We start from the raw sequence: 19,340 nt of genomic DNA on the forward strand, positions 1-19,340 counted from the left end.
ACTAAAGATGGACGAAGCAGGCGCGATATAAAATGCCGAATAGCACAAGCTAAACGAGCCTTCAGTAAGAAATATAATTTGTTTACATCAAAAATTAATTTAAATGTCAGGAAAAGATTTTTGAAAGTGTATGTTTGGAGTGTCGCTTTATATGGAAGTGAAATTTGGACGATCAGAGTATCTGAGAAGAAAAGATTAGAAGCTTTTGAAATGCGGTGCTATAGGAGAATGTTAAAAATCAGATGGGTGGATAAAGTGACAAATGAAGAGGTATTGCGGAAAATAGATGAAGAAAGAAGCATTTGGAGAAATATAGTTAAAAGAAGAGACAGACTTATAGGCCACATACTAAGGCACCCTGGAATAGTCGCTTTAATATTGGAAGGACAGGTAGAAGGGAAAAATTGTGTAGGCAGGCCACGTTTGGAGTATGTAAAACAAATTGTTAGGGATGTAGGATGTAGAGGGTATACTGAAATGAAACGACTAGCACTAGATAGGGAATCTTGGAGAGCTGCATCAAACCAGTCAAATGACTGAAGACAAAAAAAAAAAAAACTAAAAATAATTCAGAGCTAATTATAGAACTAAATATAATCGTATTATTTTGACAACGTAAAATAAAAACGCGTAAGTTTCACAAAAGAGATATTAGTGTTCCATATTCAAAGTGAAAGACTACATGACGTAAGATCTATAAATTTTCGGCTATTTTAATTCTACTTTAAATATTAATTTCTATTTACATTTGTACCAAGCGTTACTATAAGTATTTAATTCTACATTGTTAATCGATTTATAAAATTCTCTTAATCGCCTAAGAAAATCAATAATATTTGTACGATGCAGAAATAATAAAAAATATTTTTCAACTTTCCATCTATTCTCGTATATTAAAATAATAGAAAAATTTTATTTTTTATTTTAGGTGTCGCACACCTCGTTCGGCAAGTAAAATTATTTTCGCCAAAGATCAACGCATGTGATTACTTCTTTGTAGACCGACGCCTGTTTGCCGATAGTAATACTGTGGACCGACACTGATCTATCACCATTAATATAGGTTCTAACTTACTTTCTTTTTTTTTTTGTTTTAACCTCCGTGTCCACCGTTAGGCATGCTTTAGAGGATGAGATGAATGATTTGTAGCGTGTGTGAAAATGCCATGCCTGACCAGGATTCGAACCCGGGTCCTCCGGATGAAAGGCCGAGACGCTACCACTCGCGCCACGGAGGCCGGCAGGTTCTAACTTACTGAATTGAATAAACTACAAGACTACACATTTGCCGTGTTATTTTATGTGTATTTTAGTGGATCCGAGTAGGTCTGAATTAACTGAGCTATGCTGGGATCTTCAATAATTATCAGAAATGAATTAACCGTTTAAAGTGTTTTATTGCAAATTATTATTCTATCGATCGTTTTTATACCGATTATATTTTAATTTTTCTTTTTCGATTCCAATCTACGTGAAAAAGTTATCCGATTGTTGCGTCTTATGCCGGGTGTCCGAAAAAGGACACGAAAGTTTTAAACAGAATCTACTTTCTTACATTTAGAAAACAAATGTACCCGATTCATTATGTGAAAGTGCAATGTCTATAGGTTTTTCCTCTTACCGCTCAATAAGAGCACCGTTTACAGAACTGAACTACGTCAAGCCGACAATCCACCTCGTTTCACACTCTGAGAATTATGCCTCCAGGAATCGCTTTCTTGCTGTTATTCTTTGGAGCAGGTGGTGAATTGACTGGATTTTTTCTTGATATACGATCCTCTTCGCTTAACTCCAAAAAAAAAAAAAAAAAAAAATTCATGTCATCTAATCGCGATGCCCAAGGAATTGGCTTTTCCCTTCCGATCAGCCGGAAGGAAATTCTGTTCAACCTATCGTGGTTCACAGTCCGCCCAGTATCTGCACGGTGTGGAGGGCCTTCATCCTGTCGGAATAGTCTTTTTTAGCGCGTTAGAGTACACTATGCACGAAATAGTATATATTTTGAAAAAAAAAAAAAATTGCCGAAATGTTCGATTTTGTATACAGATATTCATTCATTCGCGCACAGTTCCACCGAATCGTGTAAATTTTCTGATTCCTGTACTCACCGTTTACGGTGATTTACAACTACGCAAAAATGAAATGTCGCTTCACCAAAATTACAAATGCTCTTCGAGCGGTTTTTATCGGCAGAAATAAAGTCTAACGTGCTTGTTACATAATAAAATCTTTACGGTTTATCGTTACGTTTAATTTCACGGACAAACAGCGTTATTTATTTTTACGAAATAATATACGTTCTGTGCTTTCTCTTACGGCATCCATCACGGTATTCAAGCTCTAGCTAATAAAATATCGACCTTGGCAAAAGACTTACCGTATTGTTGGGGGAAGCTAACCCTGAGTACTATGGACAGGTACTTGCTGGCATTTAGCGGCCTAGGCGTGGCAGCGAATTGCTCTCCAGGCAAAATAAATTTTAATTTATTGATGTCATATATCTTTTGGGGGTGCGCCTACCCACTTTAGTAATATATGACAAGAGAGTGGTGGGGCACGCAAGCCGGTGGTGTATGGCATCGTGCTTAGTCCGCTCACGCTGTTAGGTAAGCTTTAGGAGCTATTTAGGATACCGGTCGCTAAGTTGTTTCGAGGCTCAGTTGCCGTTCGTAGCACGGACTTATACTTTGAATGGGATGGTGGCGAAAGAAATGCCAGACAAACCAAAGGCCTAAGCTTTTTTTACCACACTTGATGTATTTTTTGTATATATATATATATATATATATATATATATAATTTGTATATATATATATATATATATATATAATTTTTCCATAAAATTGTAATAAAATTTTAAGCTACTGCCAACTATAGAGTACGATGAAGAAATAAAACAAAAGGAAAGATTTCGTAAAAATAAGAAACTGACATGTAAATCTGTTAATTATTACCTTCTCATTATCAGTTTATGCGATTCTGTAAGCACCGCTTTTTTTGATTTCACATTCATGAGCTTACAATCCAGTAGCTGCCGTATTCATCCAAAAACATAAATAATTAAGATTGGTATATTACCGATATGCTGTACGATATGCTGTACACATTTCAGATTCGATTTAAGTCGATATTTTTCTCTCGCGAAAAAAATTAGAAGATATTTCATCAGATGAACAACTTTCTTTCTTCTTTCTTTCTTTTTCCTGTTTAGCCTCCGGTAACTACCGATTTGGATAATTCTTCAGAGGATAAATGAGGATGATATGTATGAGTGTAGTCTTGTACATTCTCAGTTCGACCGTTCCTGAGATGTGTGGTTAATTGAAACCCGACCGCCAAAGAACACCGGTATCCACGATCTAGTATTCAAATCCGTGTAAAAATAACTGGCTTTACTAGGACTTGAACGCTGTAACTCTCGACTTCCAAATCAGCTGATTTGGGAAGACGCGTTAACCACTAGACTAGACCAACCCGGTGGGTTTAGATGAACAACTTAAAATCGCTTAAAGTCACGTGTTTCCGACCGTACAGAAGTAGCTGAAATTTCATTTTTTTATAAGAAACACGTGTAAAATTTAGTCCTCTTTTCCGGATGTATAACGCTAAGTGCGTAAGGATGAGTGCCTTAGAAGACTTTAAGTGTTGGTTGATTTTTATTGTTCATTAAGACCTTCCAGAAAACGATGAATCATTCAATGTAATCACTTTCGTAGATGACAAGACTTAATATGTGTGAAAATAATATTTTAAAACAATGGAAAATACGACGTTAGAAGCTCAAACAATTAATCAGCGGATGGATTGTAAACATCTAATTTTAAATATGGAAAAATCCATGTTTAAGTTTGAGTTAGGTTTCTTTGTAATCGGGTTTCTCCGGTTCTTCGCGTGAATAGAATTCGGGTTAACGATAAAGCTGTTAAGTTGTGTTGGTCACGAAGTGAAGTTTCTGGGTAGTTTTTAAGACTAGTTCTCGCGAGATGACCAAGTTTATTACTTTTATATAAAAATTTAGCCGTACTTTGTCCTAAATAAAAATCTAAAATTGTGTTCATTATTAAATATTTATTATACCAACATATATTCTCGTATAAAGTATATTATCATCTTTTGGGTTTCGGGTCAACAAACATGAATTTTGTAAATCTACATTTAATATATTGAAAGCGGAATGGGTTAGATTACACTTAAAGTTTTGTGTCTGTCGAATGCTAAACCCCAATCAGATGCCATTTTTGTCGATGTGATCTTTATATTTTTTGTAACTTACATTGCCGGTTTTCGTTCTTTTTCTTTAGAATAGGTTGTACCTATCCAAATCTATCTATCCAATTTTATCTACCTACATCAAATAATCAGTGTCGTAACCAGAACTTCTGTCTAGCTGTCTTTCGAAAGTTTCTTTTTAATTTTTTATTTGGATTTTATGCTAATAACCAACGAGTATTCGTTCAGTACGTAATGCTACTAATATTCTGCTTATAAAATTTAACGAACGCTAAATAATTAAAATATTATGTTTGTTAAAAACCCGATATTTATAATTTTTTTTAACATAATTACAGAATTTTCAGTTGACCTCAAGGCTATAACATACCATATAATTTTACGGTTGTACAGGTATATGAACAAAATAAATGATATTATATTTGATTAGTTTTGTAAGTGGTTTTAAATCGAATAAAAACTTGTCGCACAACTTACGTACAATAAATAAATAAATAATTTTCTTTAATGCATTTTGAACCGTATCCATTCAGTCAACTGTCAACGTTTGTGTAGTATCTTCAGATAATTGCATTAACCGAACATTACATTATTTATAGATTATTTTTATAACGTTTTGTATTAAAATTATAAAACGCAAATGTTCAATTCGTTAAATCATTAAGTTACGCAGCAGAACCTTTTAAATTTAATCTACATTAAAAGATTAAATCGCTCTTTTATCATAATATATATTTTATGAAGCGTATATATAATTAATTTATACTTTTTTTTATTAATTCACAAATATCGATACACTTTAGCTGCTATGTGCAGAGCATAAGCAATGTAGTGATTTTAACAGATAAATTTTATTTGGTTAATCATAAATACTGTAAATAGTTACATAGGAATAATATAAAATAACCGACTCGCATTCTTTTGTATATCATTCAGTTCGAATAGTATTAAACGTTTTTAGATTTTTCGGTTTACTTCCCTTAAAAGTAACAAGAGCCGAATTTGGATACTTCAGAAGTGTTATGAATTTTGGTATACGTATTTAATCTTAAGCGTAATTTATTCCTACTTGTTCTTTCCGATATATTTTCACGGTATAAATACACAATAAAATTACAGGTCACCTTCTAAACTATAAAACATTCTACCGTATTTTTATTCATCGATTATAATTTTACAGTAGTTAACACTCATACCGCTGTTTAAGAATATTAATAATATTTTTATAAAAATCGGAAGATTTGATAAAAGTGTTCAATCATATTTTCCGTCGTATAATCTAAACAAATATTTTGAAAAGGAGTACGATAAATATTTTAATATTGCTTTATTAATAACCATCGTTCTATTTCCTCTAGTACTTTGCTTACCTAGACTACAAAAATTTCAACGATCATGTGGTGCCTGTTACAATATTTTATGTTTATTTAATGACTTTTCCAGTTCTTACGAATTTCACGTTGAATTTTTATTTCGTTTACAAAAAAGGATGAAAATTTCACATCGCTTACTAAGTACGTTCACGGTAAATATTAGACGAGGCGCATTAGAACACCTCACATCATCGCAATTTGTAGGAAAGTAAGATCATTATGATTTAAATGAATATTTTTCTAAAGTCAAAAAAGCATTCAGATGGTTTGTTTAATCGTCTTTATACCAGATATGAAATTACACCGTTGATAATTTTTTCATTTAAATTAGAAGATCATGTCCGATTTGGATTATGGATTATTTATCATATTTCAATATCCGTAGTTGTAATTCTTTTGGCCACCAAATCAAATGAAATGGTAAGATAGTTTTTTTTTTAAATTATAATGATATTTAAAAAAAAACGTAATTATGCTCATTAAGATGTTTGTTAGTTATATTTACACAACTATTTTAATCATTATTCACACAATATTTCAATGTTTAATACTTGTTGGGGTAAGCCGACTTGGAATAATTACATTTTTAGTTTTTATAACAAACAAGAGATAATTTTAACCGTTTAAAGGAAATCACTTTAAATTTAAATTAAATTAAAATTTAAAGATTGATTTCAGGAGACGAAGACATCTGTTGTGTTTAATAAATATTTTATTTGGACGTTTGTAACCGAAATAATTTCAAGAATATTTTATACTTGAACTTAAATATTGAATTTAGCTGACAAAAAATTATAATATCACAATATCTACGGATATATATTTCTGCTACCTAACAAAATATTTAAATGTTTCATAACGATCAAAATGTAATATTTTCTCAGGTTCGTGATATCAAAGATGGGCACAGTTGTTATTGATGTCGACTTAAAGGATGATTTATATAGTGAGTAGATGTTAGCGTTTGTGGATGCACGCAAAAGTTGAGGATTTTATTTATTAGTTTTAGGTTTGTATGTAGAGCTAGCACACACACTCAATAGAAAAATGTACATGGACAAATTGACAAAGGTTTGGCTAAAAAAAAAATAATGTAAATTTAGAAAATAGTACAAGTTTTGGATAAATCAGTGGTCAAGGAATATCGTCGCCTACTAATAATTCGCATATGTTCTAGCAAAACAATATTGTCTCGAATAACCCATTTTTATACGATATATTTTTAAAACTAATATTCAATCTTTACAAGCATTCATGTCACGTATCTATAATTAATAACGTATTGATACTTCAAGAACTTTTTTTTCAAGTGGAGGCTCAGAAAAAGGTTTTATTTTCCACCAGATTCCTTGAAAACTCACAAAAAGTACATTATCAGTTGCATCCGGACAAACTCATATAAAATTACTTGAATTATAATTCCACATTTGATGATTTTATATTTTTTTAATTTCTTATACATTTTAATATTCTAGTCTTGAATATTTTTTTAAATTTCACTTTTACTTTTTTATAATTTCAGTTACAAACTTTTGCGGTGTTAAAAAACGTAATGTAATGCATTTTCATATAAAAAATACATTCGCTTTGTACAATAATATAACGGAATGAACAAAGAAATCTTTAAAACTAATAATTTCTTTTATAATCCTTGGCGATTAGATTCATTAATAATAAAAATATTTTAAATTCCGTTTTTCAAACACAGTACAACATAATTATTATAAATATAATATTAAAAAAACAGTTTACCAATGTATTAGTTGATTTCTTCATATTTATAATAATGTGACACTTACAAAACGGAAGTAATTATTTTAAGTTAATTTATGACTTTAACATTTACAAAATTTTTATCTTATGACGATCAATTGTTACGTTTCTAATTTTATCTTGTGAATTTGATATATTTTAATTTTAAATTATTATAAATTCCTCCTGAAGATTGCAGAGTACCCGAAAACGTTTGAGGAATTCAAATAAATTGGCAAGCTGTTTTTAATATTATATTTATAATAATAATATTTTACCTATACTGGAAATTTGCACGGTCAAAATTTTGAAAAATATGGCGTACATCCCTTGTGGTAAGTCTACAGGTCAAAATATCTACCTATAACGATACAAATTATCAACTCCTGCTGCAAATATCTATCGCATTAAGAGTTAATAGATAATTGTAAATCAAGAAAATGGAAAATCTCATACCGGTAATCGATTTAAAATAAACTAAACTTTACTGACAAGTTAAATTGATTGCCGACCTCCGTGGGGGGAGTAGTAGCGTCTTGGCCTTTCATCCGGTGGTCCCGGGCTCGAATCCCGGACAGGCATGGGATTTTCACACGCTACTTGTCGTTCATCTCATCCTCTTAAGCAATACCTAACGGTGGTCCCAGAGGTTAAAAAAAAGAAGTTAAATCGATTATGCCCTGAAAGTCTTTCATCGCTAGACAAACATATAATCATCGATAGGTCATTCGACGTTGTAAAATATTTAGCTGTCCTCATAAACAGAATCTAGTTACGTGAATTTTTCCACAGTGTGTTTGGGCAAAAGTACAGAAAGAATTCTTGAATTTCAGTCACATATTCTATAAAAAAAATACGGATAAAATGTAAAATAATTATTCCTCTTATGAATAATTTAGATTCAACTTCAAAATGAATGTAAAAGTTAGTCACACGTTTTGGTTACTGAAATTATTCTCTTGCAGTTACCGCTTACAGAATTTCAATCAGAGATAACGTTGTTCATGTAGCCTTCTTAATTTGTAATTTATTCGATGAGAAATGAGACACCATCTTTTTCAGAATGTTGCTAAGGATTGCTTCAAATGAAGCATTCTGTATTTTAACTGGAGAAATGTGATGTACAGCTTCGCAAAGTTATTTTATCTTTATGCGATTTTTTTACAGATCTATTACTTGATTAGTCAGCTGCATGCGACTCCATTTAACGTGGGTGGAAACTTCGGACTTGTTATAACTAACGCTGCAATTATTAAGGTATCAGATTCTCATTTTTACATAGTTAAACGTGTAACATATATTAATAATTATATAATATTCCGTTTAGAATCGTTTTCATCGAAAAAACCTCCAGAAAGTTTTACTTAACCTTAGTAAATCCTAATATTTGGTCTTAAATTAAGCATATTAAATTTCGGCACGGAGGATTAATTTAATATTTCACACTTCCACTACAAAATTCTCTGGTTTGGTGAATATATTTTCTACGTATTCGGGAACTACTGAGTGTTTTAATCGATTAATAAAAAAAAATTAATTGCTACATCCTACATCTAATGGAGTGAAAACGAAGTTGTTCGTAAGAATATGTCACGTTCGCAGTAATGACTGACTCCTAAGCTCTGACGTCAGAATGATTTCCCTGTTAATGAAGTGGCAGAACAATTTACAATGTAGTAGTCTTTTCTCTGCGAGATGTTTACTGCTTCTAAATTTCTGGATCCTCAATTTATTATTATTACGCTTTTTTTCAATCGACAATCAGATCCTAAGTGCTTTAAACTAAACGATTAGTGGATGAATTCTAATGATGCGGAGGACGCTTTCCTTCCATTTGCATTCTTAATATCTGCGAGGCTGTGAGAGTAACATTACTTACATATGAGTAAGAAAATTTGGAAAATAATTTGGTTGTAAAAATCATCATTCTTTGTCTAAGGTGCTTAGGAGAAAATTCCTGTCTCCCAATACAATACCATAAAAAGTAGCAAATAACATTTTTTTCTTGATCTTTTCTTTCTTGTGGCGAATAATAACTTTTTAAATTTTTGTAATAAATTGATTTCGTTGTAATGACCTGAAATAATTGCATTGTTTAAAGGATTACCGAAATCAAAATTAAATCTGGTTGACGTTATTATAATTTTTATTTAAATTTCAATGAAATTTGGGTCGGTACTTTTATCGAAACATATATATACCGTAATTTTTTTAATATTTTTGTTTTCAGAACACATTTAAAGAATAGCCCTAAATCTTGTATACCTTCAAAAAAATACTTACAATTAACCGATTTGCTATTTTATATTAAAAATTCTTTATGTAACTCACTTTTTTCAACTTTGATTAGTATTAAGAAAATAAATTATATTTTGTTTTTTAAGATTTTATTTAGTAAATTTAAACTGTAATCGCTCCCTTGGATTTTTGTACATTTCTTAACTACTTGATTAAACAAATTACAAATAAATTCCTGTAAACAGGGCCCTTAACAATTATAAATTAGGCATTTACAATAAAGAAATCACACATCAAAGCAGCAGCACCAGAAATAATGAAAAATACTGCCTGACCAATTCATATAACGTAAATAAAAAAAAATGTTATATGAAAATGCAGAGAGCCACATTTTCTTGGAAAAAAGCTTTCATTGTAGTTTTCCATTGCTTTCAGCTGCGCAGTACTCAGAGGACCGAGTGATGTTGATGTGGCCGTTTAAGTCATTGTGACTTACGCCCCTAACAACTACTGAAAGAGCTGCTGCCCTCTTTCAGGAAGAATGTATGGAAATAATTAATTTATTCTTTCTTTCATAATTTTTCCGCAGTTATACGTTGTACGATAAAAACAAATATTTCTTAACGAAAAACTATATAATTAGTATGTAACACTACTATTATAAGCTAATCGCTGACATAAGTTTTTCTTTTTTCTAGGTTCTAAATGAGATCGTAAATCAATTAATATTAATTTTCCAGTCGGATCGTGATGAATTGTAGAACATATTTTTAAAATATTGAAATCGATTATCTTAGATGAAAAATAAATAAATTTTTCAAGACAATTAAGAACAAAATGAAACCATTAAATTTTCTGATTTGTGATTTTACCTTATTAAGATTTAAAAAAAAACAAATATGTAACACAAGTAAACTTAATAGTAATATCTCCAAATTGTAAGTGTATTAACAGAGTTTATCATAAAATCCTGAAAAAATTTAATAAATTATTATTGAATTTAATAAAATAATTATTCTTTCGACATATTTACTGAAGATAAATTCATTAATTATCCTTGATTATTTTTATTAGAAAAACAACAACGTAAACCCTAAGAAAAGGTAGAGACCGGTAATAGTCACAAGTTGTAATACCGCAAACAACATATCTGGCTTAAATTAAATTTTATCATCGCTGAAGTAGCGATTTTAGCATCGCTTCTTCAGCGATTCGCGGATAGGTAAAAAAGATGTGTTATAAGCAGGAGAGTCGATGCAAGTTTATCGTATTTAAAATGAAACTTAAGGAGCAACAAGACGGATTGACGGTTTGTTATTTCGATAATTTTATAGCCGATGGAGTCCAGGTCAAAATGAAACGAGGACACGCCAATGTATTTAGGAGTAATATTAGGTTCTTTATTGTAGGCCCTTATATATGTATATATATATATATATATATATATATATATATATATATATAGGTCTTGAAAAATTACTTCGTTACAATGTTTGGGATTTGTATGTCGGTCTGGAACTCACACATTAAAAATAAAATGTAGAATTTTATTCAAAAATGGTTAGAAATATTAAAAATGATGGAGAAAAGACATAATAAACCTAATTCACGTCACATACAATTATGGATAGCTGTATCATAAAAATGACAGATATACAATTGAATGCAGTGAAATTTGTTTAATACGGGCTCGTTGAATACCCGTGGGAAAGTTGAAATATTTTTTTTTTACAAAATATAATTAGACAAATGAACAGTTTAAACTGTAACGTTCTATAATAAATATCTTACGCGTAGTTTGAATTAATTATAATATAATATCAAACATTGTATTTTAATCAACGACCCAATAAAGTTCCGCGATTATGGCAAACAGATTAGATACTTGCAAAATTTCACTATGGGTTAATAATATGGTTACTGAAACTTCCTTTAACGCTTTTAAATCGAAATAAGTGAATTTATTATCATATTATACATTCATTATCGAAAATAGAATCTATGAAATAAAAATTGAACGTTTCTAAACAAAATATTATTTGATAGAATTTATTACTGCTTGTATAATCTGGGAGAAACAATACTGAGATCTGAATTTAAGAGAGCATTAAAAGATTTAAATGGCAGAAAGGCTCCTGGAATAGACGGAATACCTGTAGAATTACTGCGCAGTGCAGGTGAGGAAGCGATTGATAGATTATACAAACTGGTGTGTAATATTTATGAAAAAGGGGAATTTCCGTCAGACTTCAAAAAAAGTGTTTAGTTATGATACCAAAGAAAGCAGGGGCAGATAAATGTGAAGAATATAGAACAATTAGTTTAACTAGTCATGCATCAAAAATCTTAACTAGAATTTTATACAGAAGAATTGAGAGGAGAGTGGAAGAAGTGTTAGGAGAAGACCAATTTGGTTTCAGGAAAAGTATAGGGACAAGGGAAGCAATTTTAGGCCTCAGATTAATAGTAGAAGGAAGATTAAAGAAAAACAAACCGACATACTTGGCGTTTATAGACCTAGAAAAGGCTTTCGATAACGTAGACTGGAATAAAATGTTCAGCATTTTAAAAAAATTAGGGTTCAAATACAGAGATAGAAGAACAATTGCTAACTTGTACAGGAACCAAACAGCAACAATAACAGTTGAAGAACATAAGAAAGAAGCCCTAATAAGAAAGGGAGTCCGACAAGGATATTCCCTATCTCCGTTACTTTTTAATCTTTACATGGAACTAGCAGTTAATGATGTTAAAGAACAATTTAGATTCGGAGTAACAGAACAAGGTGAAAAGATAAAGATGCTACGATTTGCCGATGATATAGTAATTCTAGCCGAGAGTAAAAAGGAATTAGAAGAAACAATGAACGGCATAGATGAAGTCCTACGCAAAAACTATCGCGTGAAAATAAACAAGAACAAAACAAAAGTAATGAAATGTAGTAGAAATAACAAAGATGGACCGCTGAATGTGAAAATAGGAGGAGAAAAGATTATGGAGGTAGAAGAATTTTGTTATTTGGGAAGTAGAATTACTAAAGATGGACGAAGCAGGCGCGATATAAAATGCCGAATAGCACAAGCTAAACGAGCCTTCAGTAAGAAATATAATTTGTTTACATCAAAAATTAATTTAAATGTCAGGAAAAGATTTTTGAAAGTATATGCTTGGAGCGTCGCTTTATATGGAAGTGAAACTTGGACGATCAGAGTATTTGAGAAGAAAAGATTAGAAGCTTTTGAAATGTGGTGCTATAGGAGAATGTTAAAAATCAGACGGGTGGATAAAGCGACAAATGAAGAGGTATTGCGGCAAATAGATGAAGAAAGAAGCGTTTGGAAAAATATAGTTCAAAGAAGAGACAAATTTATAGGCCACATACTAAGGCATCCTGGAATAGCGCTTTAATATTGGAAGGACAGGTAGAAGGGAAAAATTGTGTAGGCAGGCCACGTTTGGAGTATGTAAAACAAATTGTTGGGGATAAAATTATTTTAGTTCATTTATAAAACTGATGAATTAATTTTATAAAAAATTTCGCGATATTGATGTATCAACATCAAAGAAAAAAAAAATTAAAACATCCTTCTTATTTTGAATAAAAAAAATTTGTAAACTGGATGATTATTAAATAACTAGAATAGATTTTAAATTTAAAAATATCAATAAAACACGAGTTTCATCTAAAAAATTCATCATATAAATTGTAGCAAGGTACTTTTAAAAATCATGTTGAAATTTTAATTTAGTTTTCATTAAACTATAAATGAAAAAAAAGAAATGTTTAATTTTAAACCGATATATTAAAAAAAAAAAGTTGTATACAATAAATTAAATCAAATGTTCATAAATTAAAAATAATGTCCTAAACTGTGTGGATTTCCTTTCTAGAAAATTCTTCAGTTACCATACAAACGATATGCATAATAGTAACCGATTTTGATGAGACTGAGAAATGTCTCTTAATTGGCACGACATTAGAAGTTTTACAAACAATTTATTACTTTTCTTTGTTTTTGACTGGTCGACGATATTAAGAGTTTACTCGCTATATTTTATGTTCTCTAAGACGGAAAAGATATTATTATTTCATCAATTAATATAATGAAAATTGGTAAATATAAAATTAATTTGATTATAAATTATTTTCTTTTTTTTTAATTTAAATTAAATACCTTAGAATAAATAATTCATAAAATCATTTTATTAAAACATTTGAAGTGAAGAAATTCGAAAAATTCAAATTAGCTTAGTATGGTTTTAGCAGTCAACTACTGATTTCCGTTGAAAGAGGAAGTTAAATCCGTGCGTAAATATTTACTTGATTTACTGATAATCTATTTTTATTGTAATCGTACAGTTTTTAGGTAAGATAATATTTAAGTTTATTATTTTATTTATTAATATTATTTAACTACATATGTTTCGTAAAAATCATGTTTGTAACTTTCACGTAGGTTAACAATAAATTTTAATCTATTGTAAGTTTAATATTGGATAAATTTATATTCTCTGAGAAAATAAAAATATAAATTACAACTGTAAGTAAAAGAAATACTAAAGTTTATAAATATTTTTTAAGGTGGATTATCTACGTATTACAGTTTAATTATCATATAATTAAAACAGTCAGGCAATTTAATAACCTAATAAAACGATTACGAAAGTTCTTGTTATAACAGACACCTTTTTCTTTTAAGATAATTAAATCATTACGTTAGTTAAAAGTTTGTGTTTGGGAATATGGGAAGGAAATTTGTAGTTTGTAAAATAAATACTATGCCTAAATGATTTTCGATCTTCTAGGTGAGAGGCTGAGTTTTTACTACTCTACCATAAATATCAGCGAAGCGATAATCCTACTTAAAAAAAAAAAACGATTAGAAGTGTAGATTATGTTTGTTTAAAATAATTATCAGTTAAAAATACGTAAAAGTAAACAATTTAATTAAACGCTTACCGTATTGTAAATGCGATGAGTTTTACCAAACATTAGTATGATTATTTAAAAATAATATTATTTCTGAATTGCTCTTGATTAAACTGAACTAAAATAGAAACACAATTATGTTATTTTTAAATACAACTATTTAGTAGAAAATAATATTTTCCCTTACAATAAAACCACAATTGTTATTTGTGCTTGAAATATAAAAAATAATTTATATGTATACGTGTACTAGGGGTAAACTAACTTTTAAAATAATATAAAACAAGTGTTGATTTATTTCTTCATCGCAAAGCTGAACAATTGCTACTGTAAAACAGTTAAAAAGATTAAACGTGTGTCCAGTTTAGTCACGTCTTTCTATACCCCGCTTATTTTTTTCTCATTTTACTCCCTCACTCCTTTCAGTGTTTTTTTTTTTATTATAAGCTATAGTGCGTGTATCTTATTTCATGTAGCACGTACTCATTTTTGTCCTTGAAAATTGACTAAACAGCATTTTTTGTTTTTATCCCTCTCACACACACACACACACACATATATATATATATATATACACACACACACACACAGAGAGAGAGAGAGAGAGAGAGAGAGCGCGCAACAGATTAAAAGACTTTGCTTTAAAGGAGACACAGAAGCGACTAATGGTTATAAATAACTGGTAATCTATTCGATAGTTTACAATAGAAAATGAATATAATTTTATGCTACCGTTTTTTTTTTGTCTTCAGTCATTTGACTGGTTTGATGCAGCTCTCCAAGATTCCCTATCTAGTGCTAGTCGTTTCATTTCAGTATACCCTCTACATCCTACATCCCTAACAATTTGTTTTACATATTCCAAACGTGGCCTTCAATCGACAAAACCATTTGTCGATCAACGCTCTCGCCTTTTAATTATGAGCAATGAAATTTTGAAAAACGGAAAAATCGCGATAGAAATAAAACGAGTTAAAATTCCCCCGTAGTAACTTTTTTATTACGTTTTACCTTCAGAATTACATCCAGTGACAAACATTATTCGCTAACTAATTAATTAGATTCGCCTAATTAAGGTCATATTTTATTTAGGCACATTTGTTAACGATTAAAAAATAACATTTGAATAACATTAAAATCTGGAGTTAAGCTTCCCTCATCGCCCCTAACATATGGAAAAAACATCAATCGGTAGGTAAAGATTTTCAAATAAAAATACAAATTCGTTTAACTATCAGAAGAATAAAATACATATACATACACAAACATGCGCGGGCGCACGCAAACTCACACAAAAATACAAACAAAAATCAACAATAATTTGATGTTTATAAAGGATTAGGACACACACACAGAGAGAGAAAGAAAGAAAGAATGAAAAAGAGAGAGTGACCGAGCGAGAGAGGGGTTTTAAACAAATTATTCAATACTACTTTTTAAAATATAATACAAAAACGTAATACTTTACATTCTATATTAACTATATAATTAAAAAACGAAACATAGGTGACCACTTAAAAATTAAATATATACGTATTTTAATTAAAATCCTTATGTTTTAATAATTATGTATTAGATAGAACAAATAAAATATGTAAAAAAAATAGGATGTAGAGGGTATACTGAAATGAAACGACTAGCACTAGATAGGGAATCTTGGAGAGCTGCATCAAACCAGTCAAATGACTGAAGACAAAAAAAAACAAAAAAACTTTTTGTTAGATTAATAAAAAATAAATCTCTCTTTGTGTGTGTGTGTGAGCGCGCGCGCGTAAAGTAGTAATCGGCTACGATAGATAAATTTAGAAATAATGAAATCATATCATTACATCCTTATGTACCACTCGTTAATCTTTTCTATAATCTATAATAATTTGTAGTTCAGCTGTTTTTCTTTAAAATAATTAGCTATTGAAGAAGTTACAATCTAATTGTGGAAAATTCTTCACATACTAATCTGCAATCGAACCCAAGACCTTTGGTATATTATGTAGCAAGGAAGTACGCTTTCTGTGACACGGTCGCGGCGACATTACATTGTTATTGTTAATTATAATATTCGATTTTTTAAATTTCTGCTTTAAATTAAAATAAAACAATGTTTAGTAAAAAAGAAAAATTATAAAAGCACGCACGCGAATGTACTTTTATATATATGTGCAATAATCACGTTTACGTGCGTGGTTATAATTAATTGAATATTAGGTAAAATTAAATAATTGAAAGCCTCATCATTACTCGTTTATGTACCGTTAGCCATGTTCTTTAGCTAACAGATACAAGTGAATTAAAAAAATTGCTTTCATTTATTCATTAGTCTAGTCTTTTTTTAATAAAAAAAAGTAAAAAAAATGAAAAAGAAATTAGAACAAACATTTTGGCTAAATTTTTGTCGAAAAAAAATTAATAATAAATCTGACCATGTAACATAAAAACCGACCGTTTTGATCTACAGAACATATCAATGTAAATTTCAAGAAAAGTGAGAAAATATTTGTAAAGTATTTCATATGAATAACAAAGGCAATTTATCTTTCTAAAATAGATAGCTAATTTATTAATTACCAAATGTAGACACAGGCAAACGGTTTTGTTGTTAAACAGAAATCTAAATTTTTAAAACAAAAAACAGAACTTCAATAGAATATTGAAACCCGAAATAATTAATAAGTAAAGCACATTTAAATAGAAATAATACGTAAATAAAACGTTTAGTCTACAAAAGATTCAGCAAAACCCCTCTTATCTTATAGTGTATCGGTACTTACTTGAAAGCAAATTATTTTAGTTACATATTTTTATAAAGTAATCTGTACTTAATTTTAATTAAAATAACAAGAATAAAAATATATTTGGCTAACCTAAAAATAATCATTTTTGCCAAAATAAAATGTTTAGTTCATTAAACTCCCAAATTCCTCCAATATGTTAACCAATATAATCACATTATTTAATTGTGTACTAATTTCTTATTACAAAATATTATAATTTGAAAGAACTTACCTCATTTACACGTAGAATTATTTTCTATACGGTTGTCAGATTCACGTAAAATATATTTAAATATACTGAATTCTCTAAATCAAATAAACAAAATTTGATAACGATTTTAAAAACACAACTACAAATCGTGAAGAAATAAACTTTATTTACTGTATGACAACGTTAATCTTTAATAACACTTTTAATATATTAATCACTTTTAATAGATTAATATCAGAAAGAAAATGTTAGATAATATTATTATGTAAGATTTTTTGATTTTTTTACATCGCTGAATATAATGGAAACAGCTAATAATATTATAATCAATTATAATTTTTCATCAACGTAACACACATTTTGATCTACGTAGTTGTTTTTATGAATTTCGAGCGAACCAGGGGAAGAACGTGAGAGTCAAATGCATTCACATTCTCTCTGATCTCTCCCCCCTCTCATAGTCAACATACGTACAAACTAACCGCAGTAGTAATATTTTTCCTCCCTTCTATTGTTCAGAAGCCATCTTTTTTTTTATATTGTTAGGTTATTTTTACTTTTAATAAATTGAATCTCGTGTATTAAAAGTGATTAAATACGATGACTGAAGTTTCGAATTTTTTTTAAAAATATTTTTTGTCCAGATAAATTTTTTTTAATGAATTTCGAGCGAACCAGGGGAAGAACGTGAGAGCGAAATCTTACTTTCAGCGAAATCGGTATGATAGGTGATAAAGGTTGTAAATTGATTTTTTTTATGATAGCTAATGACCTTATCTTATATATATTATACATAAGAAAGGGTACATCTTATATTAAATAATGATTTCTAAAAAAAGGGCGTATCTCAAAAATGGTCCACACAGACGATTTTTAACGAAATTTTGAAAGGCTTAAAACACACTCGAAAGTGTGTTTTCCAACTTCCTGGAACGATAGCCGGCAGTTTCATGTGTCTAGGTCCAACCGTTCTCGACATACTAGCGCGAGCGAAATTCGCATATGTCTGTTCACCTTATGTAAATGAATGAAAGGTGGTTTTCATGCGATTTTTTAAATTTATAATTTTTTTTACGACCATAACGACGCCCGACGTTATGGATCGGGCGTCGTTATGGATTATAATTTTTCATTAATATATATATTTTTTTAATTGTGGAGAATTATAATTTTTCAGTAGGTTAGAAGCGGAGCTACAATAGAATTTAAGGAAGTTTATAAAAAAAAAAAAAAAAAAAAATAGTAAATTTTATCAATTTTTATTTTTGTAATTACAAAGGTTTAGCTAAAACAGATTTTAAGAGAGAAAAAAATTATATTTATATAGAATAGTATATTTTAGTATTTATATATAATTAAAATTGTGCGCGCGTGTGTGAGTATACAAATAAAAAATAATTTAATATATTATTTATTAAGAAATAAGGTGGTTTACTGAAACTGAAAATTATTATGACACCCCACCCCGTTCGCTTCGAATAATATACAGAGAATCCTATTCTTAATACGGAGGTTGTATTCATTAAACACAGTTCTAATATTTAGTGACAGCTATGTTGCCAATTAACTTGAATTTTCCTTCCCCCTTGGCCCCTTGCCAGCCAAGTTAGGCATCAGGTAAATGCGTATTTGACTTTTTTAAACATTTACATAGAATAAAGCTTCCAAGCCATAACCGGTAAGAGATGAAAAAAATTTTTAATTTTTACGGTAATTTTTTTTTTTTTTTTTTTTTTTTTTTTTTTTTTTTTTTAATTAACTAATCAGTATATTATACCGATAGTTTTACTATTATTTATAAAAAAAAAATATATATATTTTTCTAAAATATTTAA

The sequence above is a fragment of the Lycorma delicatula genome, chromosome 5, assembly GCF_047948215.1.
Source record: "Lycorma delicatula isolate Av1 chromosome 5, ASM4794821v1, whole genome shotgun sequence".
Taxonomy (NCBI): domain Eukaryota; kingdom Metazoa; phylum Arthropoda; class Insecta; order Hemiptera; family Fulgoridae; genus Lycorma; species Lycorma delicatula.